We start from the raw sequence: 12503 nt of genomic DNA, 5'->3' as shown, positions 1-12503 counted from the left end.
CTGACATTACTCTAGGGAGATCGTGGCAACCAGAATTTACCACCACCTACGTAGCTAAATTTTGTAAGGTTCTTATTCCAAGTACACGTGAATACTTGTTTTGTTTTGTTTTGTTTTGTTTTATACAGACAAGTAGTTTTGCCACATGTGTAAATCCCGGGGAATCTAGTTGACAACATATGATATTCCCTATTCAATGTTTGTAAACTCAAATTAGCTGCAGAAAGAGTGATTTCCAGGCCAGTGTGCTACACTGCTCACCAGCTGCGTGGACAGGGCTGGCTATCTGCTTCTGGACTTGCTTTAGCTAATGTCCACTGGAACATGAGAAGAAACATAAATAATGTTTCTTTTTGCAAAGACTACTTCATTACAGGCCAGCTGTAACCTTAATGATCAACAGCTGTAAGTATGCATCAGCCAAAAGCAGAGAATTAAAGCATAATGGAGATTTAGGAAATAGAAGAATTGACAGGTGTTAGAAAAAAATGCATTATTGCCTGCAGTAATAGAATAGAATATTCTGAACAAATTTTGCAGGAAGACCATTCTAAGTATTAAAAAGAGACTACTAAGAATCAGTATTTCTGGCATTAAGAGTTGGTCCTTGTTCCTTAAGGCTATATTCACACTTGTAACTCTGATGCAGCATTTTACAAATGATGATATGTCAACCTGGTTGGCAACTGTCAATGCATGGAACATAATTTTTTTTTTATTTTGTTGTCTGTACATTTTGGGGGGAAATGTACACTTCTTACTTTGGAATTATTAAATTTTTTTTGAAAAATAGTTTCTGATCTATTCTATTCTTGAAGTTTTGTTTACTAATTAATCACACATTTTTTCTGCTCAGAAAATTAAAGTGAAAAACTAGCTTTAAAAGCTCTGATTTTTCTCAAACAAAAGCCAAATTAATAATTTTATGATACCCTTCAGGATATTGACGAGATCTACTTCAGCAAATTTTGAATATTACTAAACACTTTTATGACACATTTAAAATTTTGCTGGGCATTTTTTTCTGCCGCACTAATTGTTTAATTAAAGAAATCAAGTTCAGAATATCAAGTAATGAAAGCATTGTTTCCAAGAACTCTGCAAATATTCTCTTTCTGATTTTAAAACTGGGTTCTACCCACAGATTCCCCAACTCACCGGATACTTTAAAAGACAGTTGTGTAGGGGGCCTGGGTGGCTCAGTTGGTTGCACCTCCAACTTCAGCTCAGGTCATCATCTCACAGTTCTCGGGTTCGGGCCCCACATCGGGCTCTGCGCTGTCAGCTCGGAGCCTGAAGCCTGCTTCGGATTCTATGTCTCCCTCTCTGCCCCTCCCCTGTTCATGGTCTGTCTCTGTCTCTCAAAACTAAACAAATGTTAAAAAAATTTTTTTTAAACATAGTTGTTTATAACAACTTTCAAATGCCCATTTGTGTACTCTCTCTAAATTGTTGCCAGTCAGCAAATATTACTGGGGAGTTATTTTATGGATAGCCTATTCAGGTTCTTGCAATAAGCAAAATCTTATCTATCACTTCAAATAGCTCTTTGAAAACAATTATTTAGATGATGGCTCTGGGTATAAAGAATTAACATTTAGGAGGAGTTGGATGGTAGCATGAAGGATAGCAGGGAAGAAGTCCTTGGTAACCATCTCGCTGTTTGTGTTTATTCTCAGAACCTCCAGGTGATGATTTATATGTATACTCTCCTGTAAAACCACAATTCATTAACTTCCCTGAGACTTGTAGCTTTGGAAATCTAAGTTACACGGAAGCTGCAGCACCTGCTTGAACATCTCTAGGTTCTTTGCTGGTCTCTTGGCCTCTTTCTGCAGACCGTCTCCCAGTAGAAATGCCAGTGTTGCCTTCTGGCACTCCAGTGATGCCATGCCACCATTTTAGCGCCTATTGAAAACACAGCAAACGCTCAGATCTCCAAAGATGCAAAGTGAGCAGACCGCGTGACTAGTCTCTTTACACTGATTGTGCCAATTATAGCCTTCTACAGAGCTGTGGCCTTCAAAAAAATATCATTTTCTCCTCTTCATTGAAATTATGCTCTTCTTTTCTTGAAAACCTTTTTCTCTTCACTTAGTTTGGTAACCAAATTTTACCGTAAAATTAATGAAAGGAGGCATACCGAACATATATTAGCATACATTAAAAACATATCCATTTACCTCCCCCAACCCTTTCTTGTCTATATAACAAGGCTCATAATGTCTTCCTTGTTCTTGCTATTAAAAAAAGTTTACAATTCATACTGCAAAATATTCTGGTAAAGCCTCTGGCAAATGCATACAGTAAATCAGCGCTGCCCTTGCCGGGGTTTTAATTTGCATGCCTGCGTCTCTGGAAACATTCCGGAGTCTTCTAAGAAAGCATTCCAGTGTCTGCCTCTGTAAGAGTCCATATGGCAAATGCCTCTGAGATCACAGAACTTTTCTTATTTAAGGCCAAACATATCCCCTTTATGTTTGGAGTTCTCAGTAGGAGCCTAACAAAGATTCTAGAAATTATGGGGAGAATAAAGGCCAAGTGGAGTCAAGAGAAGGAAGGAAAGTATATTGGAAGATAAAAACCTATATGTGCTGATTAAGCGGCACTCACATAATGCACATCTTGGAACGAGGCACACTTCTCGCTCTTTGCTTCAGGAAATGAGAATGGAGAGGGCATATATCAGATGATGGAGCTGATTAGCTTAGCAGTTCAATTAAAATGTTTAAATGTTCCCTCTGATACATACTGATTTTACATTTATTTTACTCAGGGGACACCCACCATGAATGTTATTTAAAATGAAAGAGCTTGGGATTTGAAAAGCATTTGATTTTTTTTGAATGGGGCACTTAGAAATGTCATTGAATGTGCAAACAAAACTTCCAAGTATGTGCTCACCCAGCCCAGCCCTAAATGTAAAAGGCAGTCTTGACTCTGGAAAAATAAATCACAGCATCACTTCTGTCTCTGAAATGCAAAATTACAACTCTGAAATCACATTTAGGACCTTGTGCTAATAATGAAGGAACTTTCAGGCAATAATGACAGGGAAGATATTTTAAGTGAGTCTTAGCCCCTAGAGACGTTGGTGGTATCCATTCATTCCATGAGCATTCACCGAGTGCTCACTCTGCTCTGCGTCCCACTATGTGCTGCAGCGAGAAAGACCATTGCACCATAGTTCATCCCCTTAAGAAACCCACAGAGCAGTGGGGGAGACAGACATGTAATAGATGCTTGTAAAAACCGCGACATGACAGAGCTGGCTACAGAGTTAAATTTCTCTTCCCACCACCACCACTAACCTGATGGGGTCAAGGGTCTTGTAAAAAATAACCATTGAACTGAGTCTTAAGACTAGGAGTTAGCCTAAAATAAATTGGTCTGGGATTCGAATGGCAAAGGGACATCATGAATACGGTTTGAAGTGGGGTAAGAAAGAGCCCGGAATGCTCTCTTAACCACACGGAGCTCTGCACAGCTAAGCTATAAAGAATGAGGAATGGAGTGGTGAAGGGCGATGTTTTAGAGGCGAGTAGGCACGGACCAGGTGATGTAGACTCTTGAACGCTTATTAAAGAGCTTAGATTTTTGATTATATGTCTGGGTGTCTCAGACTCCATGATTTTTGTCACAGCTCTGTATCTCTATAAATACATTCTTTAAATGTATCCTTTTCTTTACCGTCAGTAAATGTACTTTGAAAAGAAACTTTATGTATGTCAGTTTCAGAATGATGGATTTATAGGGGAATGACCAGAAGTGTGTTAGCTGACAGCAGAGAGGAGGACAGGAGGTGGAGTAGAGACGGTGACATAAGCCTCAGAGGGAGGTGGATAAGCCCTCCTGGTGGACCCAGGACAGTGGACCCAGGACAGTGTGAACCACACATTTGACCCCTAGGGTTCTGTAGACAGTGGAGCCTCAACTACACAAGCCACAGGGACAGTATTTTCAGGAGAAAACCAGTTTAGGGCAAAGGAAAGAGTCCCCTGCCAACATTGGGGAGATACAGTAGAATCTGTTAAAAACAAATGAAGAATTCCAGAGGCAAAGAAGCAAAGCAAGGTGGTCTGCCATGAGGCTTCCAGGAGAAAACATTTATAACAAGAGCGGCATCAGGGGACTGGAGAGGATGGGAATCTGTGGGGAGTGGGTGGTATCATCCAGAGCCCAGGAGAGCAACTCCACTCAAATGGTCAAATGTGTGCCCAGTTGTATCGATGCCAGAACTGGTGGAGCCCCTGGACGCTCAGACTGCTACCAGAGTAGATTTGTAATAATGTTTTTGATTGCCCTTCATCAACCCTCTCCAGGAGGCCAAGCTACAAGGCAAATTAATCCTATTATCGGGACTACAATATTTCCTTGGTTTCTTACAGTTTCCTCAGTAGAAAAATGGGTTCAATCATACTTCATAAAGTTGAGACGATTATTAAATGAAATAATGCATATGAAGTGCTCCAAAGAGTACGTGCCCCCAAATCTTACCTAGTGTTACGTTGACCTTGAATCACCTGGAATGGAATGTTTCATTCTGTTTTCACTATTGTGTAACAAAGTTTTTGTGGAATGTCTTTATAGAGAAATACTTAGGATATATAGTTTTCTTGGATCATACACAGGATGCTTTAAACATTCCAATATTTTTTTTATTCCAAGCACTAAAATTATCTTTACTTTTGAAAGTTCAAAATCTATGAGACAAGCCATTTCATGACAAATAATTTAGACTAAGACACAAGATAGGGTATTTTATAGCTCATGTACACACCCAAACCTTTTTGCTGAGATGGGGAAAACTCCTATTTGGTATGTTAAATTTATTTTTGCTACCACAGCAATATGACTACCATTTCACCTCTGGGGAAACACTCATTTTTTTTTTTTAACTATTTGCATGGCTTCCTATACAAAGTCCCACCCAAGACCTGTTCTCATATTACTTATATATATGTGAAAGGAATGCTTTCCATCACTCAGAAATACAGTAAAGCCCTCAAATATTTTTCCATGAGCCAGCTCTTAAAGACTTCTTAGTGGGAACAAATATTGGAAAGGGAATGAATATTACAGATAGGCAGACAGGATGGAAATTAATGATGACTGATTCAAAGGGTAGTATTAGGGGAGCTATGGGACCAAAAATTAGAAGGATGGATTCTCCAGTCTTCCCTGCCCCCACACTCTACATTTCTTTGCCTCTTTCAAGTCTCTCTGCCATCCATATTCTTGCTATAAAATTATCTGGCCAAATATGCCAGGATGGATAGAATAGAAAGCATTTTCTCATTGCCATCTCTCAGTGCCATTGGCTCTGTGAATGATCACCATGCTCTTAGCTACTTACTGCCTTGTGGGTCAAGTCAAAGGAAAGATACAGGGATTGGTGGAACAGTAAATTCCACTTGTCTGTGTTTCAAAAAATGCCACTAAGCAACCTGGGTTTCCAGAAATTATTTCTATGCAGAGTCTTACGACTCTCCAAATTGGCACCTAAAAAAATAGTAAAATGTATTTATTGTCTTTGTTCCCATGCCTTTCTCTTCAGACTTCTGATATCAAATACTTTAAAGCCTTCCCAGGATTTTCTGCCAGGAGGAAAAGTGATCTGATAAATTAATTCATATTGAAATCATTGTGACTTAATTAGTTTATTCTCCCTGCAGTATGAAGTGTTGTTTGAAAAAAGAACGAATCACTAAGAATAAACCTTTAGAGAGATTTCACTGAGAAGGAAATTTCAGCCATCTTTAATTTTCACCCCTCTAACTATCCATAGTATCTTTTTCACTTTCCTATATTTTGTGCCCACATAGTCTTCCACCTATATGTGGATAATCCTAAAGGCAGTATCAGGTTAATTTTTCCTTTTCGTTTGCTGCTTGCTATATGTGAAAATTATACTTAAAACATTTTTTCTCATAGTTGTATCATAAGTACAGTTATGCCAGATTGTAGGCAAATTGTAACTACTTACTTCAGCTTGATTGATCTTTCCTTATTCCTTCTCTTAAATGCATTTTCTTCAATTGCCTCCTTTATTCGAATCCCATTTTACCTTCTAAGGCAATGAAGGGAAAACGAAAAATGGAAAAGAAAATCCTCATCTGAACTTATTTGTATCTGAAAAAATGACACATTAAAATATGTTTGCTTTGGGGCGCCTGGGTGGCTCAGTTGGTTAGGCGTCTGACTTGAGCTCAGGTCATGATCTCCCTGTTCGTGGATTCAAGCCCCACTCCGGGCTCTGTGCTGCCAGCTCAGATCCTGGAGCCTGCTTCAGATTTTGTGTCTCCCTCTCTCTGCTGCCCCTCCCCTGCTCACGCTCTGTCTCTCTCAAAAATAAACATTAAAAAGTTTCTTTTTAAGAATACATTTGTTTTAATCTCAGTATTTAAAAAGTGAATATTTGTTCACCATTCATAAAGTTTTAGAAATACTTGTTGATGCTGAATATGAAATTCATATCATGGAGACTTGTAGATAGTACTCTTCATGAAAAAGAGAAAATAGATCTTGGGGGGGGGTGGTTTACCTCATATGGAGAAATAAGAACTTTCAGAAGAGAAATCCATAATCTGTGTTTGCCAAATTATAGCTGCCATGTTGAAAAAAAAAGTGGAAGTGGCATCTTGCTTTGGCTTAAGCATCAGCTATGTGCTTTTTAAGCTAAATTCTGCACAATGTACACACATGTATCAAAAAACAAAAACAAAAACAGAAACAAAGATCTTACCAAGTATCCCATGCTTCACAATAATATTAAAGGGTTTTAGTTCCCTAAATGCTTGTCTTATCAGAACCTAGTGTGCATCAGTTATAATGTTAATTTTAAATGAGTCCAAACTCATGTATTTCAAATTTTTCGAAGTTTGTTTCAAAAGTTTCATGGGATTCAGGGCAGGTATATGTTGGGAACAAGATGGGACACCAGCATCCGAAACCACATGGAAGAACCAATTCACAGAGATCCATATGTCCCGTAACAGTTCAACCAAATCATGATTTCTGGGAGCGGGAGGTCTAGAATCTACATTATCATCCAATAAGTGCTCCCCAGGTGGTTTTCATGCCTCTGTCTTACTCCAAGATAGATCTAGGATCTGCCACTTGTCACAACTACCCTCTGCTCCAAACCATCCTCATCTCTTCCTGGATAATCGTAATGGTCTCCTAACTTGAGTTCCTGGCCTCTTTTACTTAATTCTCAAAACAGCAGCCATAGTGACCCTGACATAACACAGCTCAGATCATGCCACTCTTCCATTCAACATGTTCCAAAGGCTGCCCATGTTGCTCAGAGTAGTATCTTACAGTCCATGCAGGGCCAGTGAGAGGCTCTGCACACCCTAACCCCTCATTATCTCACTGACCAAGTCTCTTATTTCCCTCCTCCACTGATAAATCAGCTACACCTTCATTGGCCTCCTTGCTTCTTGTGTTTCTCTCTTCTTCTGAGCCTTTGAATTGGCTGTTCCTTCTGTTGGGAGTAGCACTGTCCACTAGAACTTTCTTCAGTGATGAAAATGCCCCATGTCTGTCCTGTTCAAGATGGTATTCACACAAGGTTAGCAGCCACTGTATTCGGACAGTACAGGTTAAGATTGTTTCCCCCTTTGATAGCCACATTACTCCTTCCTCTCTTCCCTTGGGGTCTTTAATGTCACTGTACCTAAAATTCCAGCACCCACCCTTCTCAGTATTTTCTGTCCCCTTTTCTGACTGACTTTTTTCTGCTTCGCATTTATCAGTACTTACTATGCTGTATGAGTATTAATTATCTGTTTAGTAGCCTGTTTGCCTCACTATCATGTAAAGGTCCACAACACCAGGGAATTTCTTTTTTCATATTTTGAATTGTTTTTTGTTTTCTTTTCTTTTGTTTTCTTTTCATTCACTGTTGCTTCCCCAAGAACCTAGAACAGTATCTGGCACAGAGTAAGTTGCCCAAAAATATTTGCTAAATGAGTGAGTAAATGATAATTAATGAATACTTTGTAAAACAGTCATTATGGCATTTGTGCTGGTGGTAACACTTGGTGGTGGTAGTGGGAGAAATGATAGAATAAGTCAACACCTCTAAAATTCCCTACTCTTCTGAGTTTTGAAATACCCAAGCCCAAGGAGGAGCTACTATAATTTCGAGCACTAAGTATTACCGACATTGTAAGTTACTGCCCAGGTCTGCGTAATACCAGCGTGGAAATTTTGCCCTAGCTTTCTTTTTTCTCCAAACATTTATTTGCCGGTAAAACAAAAACATAACAAAACAAAAACAAACTTTCAGGTTGGTCAAAAAAACAAATTCCCCCTACTGAAAACAAAACAAAACAAAAAAACCTTGCAAACACAAAGAAATTACTCCTTGATCACTTACTGTTTTAAAATAGCAAACTTAGGGGCGCCTGGGTGGCTTGGTCAGTTAAGCGTCCGACTTCGGCTCAGGTCATGATCTCACGGTCCATGAGTTCGAGCCCCGCATCGGGCTCTGTGCTGACAGCTCGGAGCCTGGAGCCTGTTTCAGATTCTGTGTCTCCCTCTCTCTCTGCCCCTCCCCTGTTCATGCTCTGTCTCTCTCTGTCTCAAAAATAAATAAACGTTAAAAAAAAAATTAAAAAAAAATAGCAAACTTACTCCCTCATCTGTAGCCACCTAGAAATTTATTATCCAGTAATGTTACGTTTCCTCATGTTGGGCTATATAAAAGATAGAAGTCAAATTGACAAAAGCATACTTCTCTTACAAAAGTGCATAGGATTTTACTATATCTAATAAAAGCACTGAATAACTTCCAAAAATCCTGAAACAATACATAAATTAAAATTTCAAAATAAATCCTTTGGCATTAACAGTCTTGGAGGAACGGAAGAACACTAGTGACAAACTACTGATTTCATCTGACGCTGGAACTTATCTTGCTAAGTAAGGATTTATTAGGGACAGAGCTTAAATTTGATTTTACTTAACTGAATATTGAACACAGTATCTTTTTCCTGGTTGGTCTTGGGTGAAATGTCAAAACTGTACTGAATGTGCCCATGAGTCTAATAGGATGTAGGCAACTGCAGGCCTGCACTTGTAACCACCTTCATCCCACCCCACCCCCACCCAGGAAAAAATAAAAAGTCAGACACACGTCATCAGACTATTTTACCATGATTGCCTACAGGTTAAGCACTACCCTCTGAAGCAGATGGTCAATTGCCAATCTAATAGAAGGAATTGCTATTCTTCCTCTCATCCACTGAATATGTTTTTGATACTCCTCATGCCAGCAAATTGCTACAGGTTCAAATAGTGTCCTATGTATCATAGAGAAACTGAATAATTGAGGCTGTCAGACAGCCTCTCTTTGTCCATCCCTTCCCTTTGTGTAGGAAAATTGTTCTACTTTCATGTAATTAACATTCAAGAACACAGCACAAGGGAATACTATGATGGGACCTTACAACTCCATCAAAATTAAAATCGTAACAATAGGTAAGATAAAGTGTTCGCAGTAAATGCAGTTTCCAGAGTAAATAATGTCTGTTTTCACTGCTGGGCATATCTCCACCAGAGGCAGACTCCTTTTTGTTAGCAAAAACAAACAAAAGACAAACAAACAAACAAACAAAAAACAAAAAAACAACAACAAAAAAGCTAACTTGGATTTTTAATTTAAACTGTCACAAATGTGTACTGCCCGTCACAGCCCTATCATGTGCCATTTTGTGTTGCAACTCCGCTTTGGGAAATCTGTACTTACTAAGAGTGGTGAATACTTGAGGATACAATGTCATTTGTTTCCCATATTGAAACTTAAATATTTTCAGATGCAACAGCCAGCTGTAGTGAGGTGAAATAAGCATAGAACAAGGAAACTGAGTTCAAGGTCAGCTCTGCCACTTACTTTGTCATCTAGGGCAAGTTCGAAGTTAGGTTTCTTCCTCTTCCTACTTTGGATGGCTAATTTAAGGATTAAATGTAAAGTCAATAATGTATCTGGTACATCTTGGATGCTAATAACTTATGGGTATCATTATTATCATTATTAACTTGTGCAAGCAGTATAGTTACAACTAAAAGATGTTTAGAAGAACGAATTCCTGGGGAGAAGAAGGGGATCCCCATCAAAGTGTGAACAGCAGTTGTGTTTATGTGATAGGGAAGATTTTTTCTACTTTCCATGTTTTCCTGCCTTTTCTTTAATGAATTTAATTTCACCGTTAATGAAAACAATTGTTTCAGTTTGCATACTGAAAATTCTTCCTTTGCCTACCAATATGCTCCAGTAGGAAAAGATAATTCAAATTATATACTGGTTCATATGAAATGTGGAGTACCTTTTAAGCATTTTATGTGAGAGAAATGTCTAATTTAATTTGCCAGTGTGATTTCCCCCTTAAAAATTTTTAAATCTCTGTGAATCTGAATGAAAACTAGCTCCAACTTATAAATTAACATTTTAAAGGAATTATTTGATGAAGAAATGTTCTGAAGAGTTTATAAATTTTTCTTCTTTGAAATGAGAAGTTCTTTTTTACCAAGACTGAACAAACTTCTATCCTGAAAACCACAAGATTTGAATAGAAATTCTGGGCAAACCATTCTTCCTATTCTACTTCCTGCCTCAAATCATAGCGAGTTAAATTTTTCACAAAGAGCTACTCCCTTTTCAGTGAAACCGTATAGATTCACACACCTGGAAAAACTCCAGCCAGGGTTTAAGATCACTTCATTTTTCTATGTTTAGGATTCAGGAATAATAACTTTTTTAGTGGGAAACTTTCCATAGTGTATATATGATTTCTTAAATATATATTGTCTTATAACATAGTGGTCCCGGGGAAACTTCCTGCCGAGATTTCCTTTGGCTCTTTTTTGTCATTTTTCCCTATTCATTTCTCCACCCAAACTCCTTTCTCTTTCACCTGGTTTGTTTAGTTAGTTAGTTAGTTAGTTAGTTGTTAGTTTGTTAGTTTTTTTCCTTATGGAAGGTGTTAGAGTGTCTTTGAGTTTGAAAGAAAATTTGGAAAATAGAAGGAAATGATGGAATAGAGAAAGGAGAGAGGGAAAGAGGGAACAAAGAAAAAGAAAAAAATCTGTGAGAAAAACTTTTCCTCATTCTTTCTGTTCATGATTATCTCAGCCTTCAATGGCTGGCCAGCACCAAATCACATGTGGACTAGAAAGCCTTAGTACAAAGATTCAGTGAAAATTTTCCAGGAGGTGAGGAAAACTGACAGCCCTGTTTTATCCACACAGCAAAAAGACAAGCAAGGCCTTCTTCAGATGTAAATCTCCTCAACTCCACCATGGATATGAGGTAGTGCTCTACTTTCAAAAGATGCCCCCCTTGGAGCCTCATTCCTCTCTCTGTGGCTTTCAGCAAATGACCAAGTCTGGTTTTGCCAATTTTTCAACCTTTGCCTCATACTAAGAAACCATGCAAGCGCTCTTAGCCCTTCCCCAGAAAGTGGCAAATAGCTCATGAAACACACAGAAGGGGGTGTATTTTCCCTTCACCACCCTATTTATCATATCTTTCCCTAGGACAGAAATCGAAATGTCCCTAGTCACCTTGAGTCCTCTGTGGAATGGAAAAAGCATTGCTAATATTCTCCACAGAACCCTCTGATTTCATTCACAACGTGACATAAGAGCCCAGCGTTGTACTTTTTCGGTCATTAATTCTCCCCCAACATGTAGCAGTCATTAGGGTGGTTACTTACTGGCTCTCACTGGTGAATATACAGAAAGGAGTAGAAAGGAAAGTTGGCAGGGTCCGTGACAACTGATAGCTGCAACTGGGAATAAAGACCCCGCTCTCCTGACTATTGGGAAGCCATTTCCCCCATGTCAACACACAGCCCATGGGGCAGAGGTAATTTTCCCATTTTATGACCTACTGTACTTGGCATCTGTTCTGGCACTGGAGACTGCGTCTATTTTGGGGATCAGTTGTGTATTCCCAGATTGCCATGTTCCTCTGCCTTTCACTCTGTTAAATATTCTACAGTATATTATCACTTCATTTTACTTCAGTTATTTCCTCTGACAGTGGTGTGGGGCAGTCTGGACTCAGAGTCACTTCCTCTCTCAAACTCAATCTGTCTAAATGTCAAAAAGAAAAAAAAAAGTAGAACTCTTTAAAATCCCAGCAATCTGGCATTTCTGAGGAAATATTTGATAGGTGTTGCATTTCTGAAGCTCTATCTGCTGGAGGCAGGGCAGGGAGGGGAGACACATGGGATTGGAAATACTGTTACATTCATGTTTAGCTTTTTTCAAAAAGTGACATTTTGTGCTTAAAAGCCCCAGTCACAAAAGCAGAGGCTATGCTGACGTGAAGACTTGTTTGTTTGCTTGTGTAGGACAGTACTTCTCCCAACCTCTACTCACCGAGCAAAGATCTGAGACATCTGCCAACAAATGTGGGCAAATGACTTGGTCAACAACTTGATAACACTCACAGAACTGAGAGGCTTTCTATGATTTCTCTCTTCTTCCTT

Source organism: Herpailurus yagouaroundi, unplaced genomic scaffold (genome assembly GCF_014898765.1).
Source record: "Herpailurus yagouaroundi ecotype Mexico unplaced genomic scaffold, PumYag 186, whole genome shotgun sequence".
NCBI lineage: Eukaryota > Metazoa > Chordata > Mammalia > Carnivora > Felidae > Herpailurus > Herpailurus yagouaroundi.
Note: the sequence above shows the minus strand (reverse complement) of the source record.